The sequence below is a fragment of the Labrus bergylta genome, chromosome 3, assembly GCF_963930695.1.
Source record: "Labrus bergylta chromosome 3, fLabBer1.1, whole genome shotgun sequence".
NCBI classification, from domain to species: Eukaryota; Metazoa; Chordata; class Actinopteri; order Labriformes; family Labridae; genus Labrus; species Labrus bergylta.
The window spans coordinates 2,793,022-2,799,021 of record NC_089197.1 but is presented as its reverse complement, the minus strand read 5'-3'; positions in this window follow the sequence as shown (position 1 = coordinate 2,799,021).

The following is a 6,000-nucleotide window of genomic DNA, read 5'->3' as shown; positions in this document are numbered from 1 at the left end:
CCAGTTCCAAAGAAAGGTCGTCCCAGCGCTCTCAATGACTACAGACCTGTGACACTCACGTCACATGTCATGAAGACATTTGAGAGGCTGGTTCTCCAGCACCTGAGGACCCTGCTCACTGCTTTCCAGGATCCGTTGCAGTTTGCATATCAGAGGCACATTGGTGTGGAGGACGCTATCATCTTCCTGACCCACAAAGCCCTGTCACTCCTGGAGACGCAGGGAAGCACTGTGAGAGTCATGTTGTTTGACTTCTCCAGTGCTTTCAATACCATCCAGCCCTGCCTCCTGAGGGACAAACTGCTGGATATGCAGCTGCGCCCTGACAACTCAGCCTGGATCTTCAACTACTTCACGGGCCGGCCACAGTATGTCAGAGTCGACGGCTGTGTCTCTGATGTAGTGACGGGCAACACAGGAGTACCTCAAGGAACTGTTCTGGCACCTTTTCTCTTCACTCTCTTCACATCAGACTTCAGGTTTAACTCTGGTTCCTGCCACCTCAAAAGTTTTCCGACGACTCCTCCATTGTTGGGTGCATCACTGATGACGACGAGAAGGAGTACAGAGGACTGTTCAGTGTCTGCAACAGACTCCTGAAGACCTTCTACCAGTCTGTGGTGGCTAGTGCCCTCTTTCTTGCTGTGGCGTGCTGGTGGGATGGCATCAAGACTGGTGATGCAAACAGGCTGAACAAGCTGGTGAGGAAGGCCCGCTCTGTAGTGGGTCTTGATCTGGACACTTTGGAGTCAGTGGGTGAGAGGAGGATGAAGGATAAAATCTTATCCACCCTGGATAACCCCTCTACATGGTGAGCTGTGGCAGATGGGCAGTTCCTTCAGCCAACGCCTCATCCCTCCAGGTGCAAAACAGAGCGCTTCAGGTGCTCCTTTGTGCCCACTGCCATAAGACTGTACAACAGCAGCCTATGACAACAATAACAATCCGTCCTGACACAAAACTTCACCCCCATAAAACACTACCCACATGACTTGCTTCATTATTATCATTACTAACATTGTATTATTGTATTATTATTATTTAGCATCAATATATATATATATATATATATATATATATATATATATATATATATATATATACTGTACATTCTATATATTTTTATTATATTAGTCTATATTTTATAACATTCTATTATATTACATTATATTGTTCATATTGCACTATATAATATTATATTATACTACATTATTGTCGTGGCACTCCGTCTCTTTCTTCGTCCTCTGTACCACTTTTTGGAGTCAACTCACAGTATTTGCAACGCGAGCGAAAAGACAGGACAACTTTCCTTCGTTTTAAAGGTTTACTGAAAAAACTTAAAAGTAAAATACAGGTTTAACGCACGGTCAAAAAACTGTGTAGCTTCTATCAATATCGGACTCCAAACTGCTTACGTCACCTCCGTCACAACTTTAACTACGCAGTGCTGTCATAACATAAACATCCAAAAATATAAACAATAACCTTTTTATCATTTATAAATGACTAAATTATGCCTATAAAACAATTTTAAACATTATGAATTTACATGAAATTACTGTTATGAGATTTTAATCATTTTTAACTAGATATTTAGTATTAATCAATAATTTGCATATTGGCTCTTACAATTATATTATATAACTGCACTCTGCATTACTGTGGTACAACACTGCCTCTCTTCTCTGCTGTTTACATTACTTGCTGCTATTTATCATACCAAGTCACTTTAATCACTTGTCACTTTATCTTGTCATTTTCTGCAAATACTGTCTCAATTCCCTGCATAGTTAACTTCATCATTCATTCTGTACTTGTATATACCCCCTGTTTTTATTTTTATTTATCTTATCTATTCTGTTTAATGTGTATTTTGAGCTTACTTGTCTGTGCTGCTGCAACGCCCGAATTTCCCCTCTGGGGATCAATAAAGTATTATCCTATCCTATCCTATCCTATCCTACCTCTGTGAGTGCTGGAAAATGCCACAGGTGGGGATGCTTACTTAACCCTTTGACTTCCACACTAAGAAATCCATTTGCAAAAAATTATTTGTTGGTAAAATTGTGTTCCTGCCTCTTCATTAAGCAACATTTCAGTTTATATTTTTTCGGATTACCCAATCAGGAAGCAGATGTGCAGGTCAACCAGCTGGTTGACTCTTGAGGGTTACTTTAGACATGAATGGATTTCTTTCATTTCTGCAACAAAATGTTCAGTTTTTTCATATGTAAACATCACAGAGAGAAGATCTTAATAACTTATAATTCATTCAACAAATTGAACGAGTAGCAATGGTTAGAAAAGGTGAACAAAATAAGAAATGAGTGACTTGAGCCAGGCCGTTTGCGTAGACTGGCAACTCAACCGAGCTGTTAACCATGTTTTGTGAGGAATCGTAGATATATATTTTGTTGTCAAATTTATTTCCTTCAACTAAAATATGATTGTTAGAGGGTCTATAAATGATATGTGAATATATATTTTTTGTTTTACCTGAACATTTGCTCTTATTCTGTGAGATTTCTGAGGAGCTGTGCAGCGCAGAGTCACTACCGGTATTTTCTACAGTTTTAAGACAATGATAATTATGTACAACAGCGCCACCCATTGGACATAATACACTATATACATACACTATTCAATGAGGTGAATGAGGATAAACAGACAAAGATAGGTTTCCAAAGTTTTAAATACAGCAATACGGTGGTGGGAAAAAGGTCTGTTTATCCCAAAACTCCATGTTGAAGTAGTGAAGAAAATGTCAGATTTCCTGAACGTGTACACAGTAGAGTTGTACGCCATTTTAGTTGCATTAGAATGTGTTGAGCAAATCAAAGGAAGGAAAGTGCTGATATGCAGTGATTCAGTCAGCGCTTTATACAGTATTCAATCAGGATCATCTCACAGTCGTCAAGATGTATTATATGAAATCATATTTACACATTCCCAGGTGGTTAAACAGGGGACAGATGTGATGTTCATGTGGGTTCCAGCACATTCAGGTATAGCAGGAAATGAAAAGGTGGACAGGTTGGCAAAGGAAGCTGTAAAGAAAGAGAGGATTGATATTAACATCAAATGATCTCAGTCAGAGGGGAAACGAGTCACATGGAATAAAATCAAACAGGAATGGCAACAATATTGGAACAATCAGACAAAGGGAAGACATTTATATTCAATTCAGAGGGAAATAGATAAAGTAAAATACAGAGGGAGCAACAGAAGAGAGGAGGTCGTAATGTCCAGGTTAAGAATCAGTCACAGTCATTTAAATAGCTCTCTACATATCACTGGAAAACATCCATCTGGTCTTTGTGAGATATGCAATCTAGCAGAAACAGTTGAACATGTAGTTATTAAATGTAGAAAGTATGTAGCACATAGACAGAACATGATGTCAGAAATGGAGAGAGAGGGACTCGTAAGAAGAGATGTAAAAAGTATTTTGGAGTTGAAGTGTCTGTTGTAACCAGGACAGAGATACTATAAGTTTACAACGGGCGCATCTGGAGATAGTATCTGAAGGAGATTTAGGAGCCCTCTCAGTGGAATGTGTACAATGGGGCCCCTGTGTCCAGAGAGTTGCCCAGGGACATCGGGACAAGAGATTGTATCTGTGACCTGTGTTGTCCTTTGAGTTTATGACATACATATATCTAAGACAGAAACCCCCGCAGTTGTAGTAAGAGGGGTGTCCTGAAAACAAACAGATGTCCCCATGTTGTTCTCCTGTGGGGTGTGTCCATAAATACCAGAGTTTCTGTGTGTTCGGGGGGAGATCACTTTTGGCTGTGTCTCTCCCAGGTCAAACCATGGCGAGCCTGGCGATGCTGTAACTTGTTTGTCAATAAAATGATCATTATGTAAGCAAGTCAGTGTCAACGGAGAATTTCTTCATCATCAAACATATCAACAACAAGGGAATCCACATCAGAGTGTGGGGAGAGGGAAAGGAGAAGATGCTTGTTTAAATCTCTCTTGAGAACAGGTTTATTGAGGAGGATATAGGAATGTGAGTGATAATTAAATCCAGCAGATGGCAGTAATGCAACTTTTTGGATGCCAGCTGCCAATAAAATCCAAAGAAGAAGAAGGAAAAACGGTCAACCGTGTGGTTACAATGCAAGTCAAAGGGAGGGGAGGTGTTCTGTAAAGGGAACTAAAGCGGGCTGTTTCCACCCGGACCATTGAGTGTGTAACACAAGTTGTGAGTCAACGTTCCTGCTGAGCAGACACGTGATTCTCCGTGTGTTTATTAATGATCGTTAGGGTGCTAACGTAACAGTAGATGATCAGAGTAAAGTTGTAAAGACGTCAGCGCTGAGTTGAGTTTCCCCTCTGTGACTCTTGGATGTGTGTAAGATGGCCGGGTTTAAGGATCTTAAAGAGTTATTCAGTCGACGGCTGCTCGCTGCGGTTATCAGAGATATAACAGAAGAAAGAACAACAAGTGGATACGAAGAGGAGCTCCACCGACAAAGAAAACTGCTGGATGTGATTTTAACTCCTGAAATCAAGCTACAGAGAACAGGTTGGTTTTCTTTCCACTGCTGGAAACGTGTTTCCTGCTCATGTTTCAGATAGCAGAGCCTTTAGCTAACTTCCACAGACGCACACAGCACAGTGTTAGCTGCAGCTAGCTCCTGCTAACAACATCATTGAGTTTACTGGACTAAAAGACTCTTTAAGTCTTCACCTATTGAATCCAGCAACGGATCTGGTTATTGGAGATACGTTTTAGAAACCTTAACAATATGCTATTCAATTGTATCTTTGGGCACACAAACTTCAGGCCACCCTCTGCATCAGACTGCGGTCAAGCCAGCCTCCACTTCAGAATCAGAATCATCATTTTTAAATCAAAACATAACACAAACAGAGTTGACATTGATGGTAACAGAGATGACGTGCATAACAGAGTTGACCACTCATAGTTAAAAGACCAAAAAACTATTACACATTCACTTTAACTTGCGGCTTAATTTGAACATTTAAACAACATTTTATATACAGAAACATTTTTTAATCCTAAATAATACATCTGGGATATAAATATTTCAGGAATCTGAATAATAACGGTGTGTGTCTCGTACAATACTGACAGCCAAGAACTAAGCCCAAAACCAGTGGCAAACACAATAAAACACAATTCTGATTGGCTGGTGATCAAAAAAGTTAATTTAGAACCCTGCATCCAAGACCATTATGCATTCAGGAAACGTGGCATCCATGTTTCACTATTTTGAGCTAGTCTGCAGCAATTTCGGCCCATATTTCTGGGTCTATCTCCACATGACGTCCCGTCACAGCGGTTGGTTGTGGAATGATTCTGAGGACATCGTCGAAGAGATACCACAAGGTATGGTCGCGGTTTGGCCAAAAGAAGCGATTCCTCCCCACATTGTGCATGCATTTGACCTTTGCATGGGTCCCGTTGACCTCGATAATGGTCCCAGGATAAATGTCATCATCATATTTGATGACACACCACTGGCCAATGACATTTCTGCCGTCCCACATGATGTCATGTGTTGCCTGCACTTGTTGCTCTTCAGTGGGGACATAAAGGCTGGGCTGGACATGAAATTCAAACCTTTGTGTGTTGTGACATGCACACTCAAGTATCTGCCTAGTTGAACAGACACAGCTGACATCTGTGTAGATGACCTTTCCTGGTGTCAGAGTGATCAGCTGATGAAGGCGCATTGTCGAAGGAACTACTGGGAGTACTTTTGGCATCTTCTTCACAGCTTTATCCACAGCTTCCTCATCAACAAAGAACAGCTTTCTAGAGGTCTGGGAACTCAGAAGACACTCATACAGCTGCATGGAATTTGGAATGTCTTTCCCTGCACTAACTAATCTGTCTGCTCTTCTTTTCAAAACCCCACCCACTCCATCTGGAGCTCCCTTTCCGTGCCTTGCTTCAAAGAAGTTCCATATTCCTTTCTTGAAGCCCTTCTTGTACAACTCCGTGCTCAACAAGTAGAAGTTGCC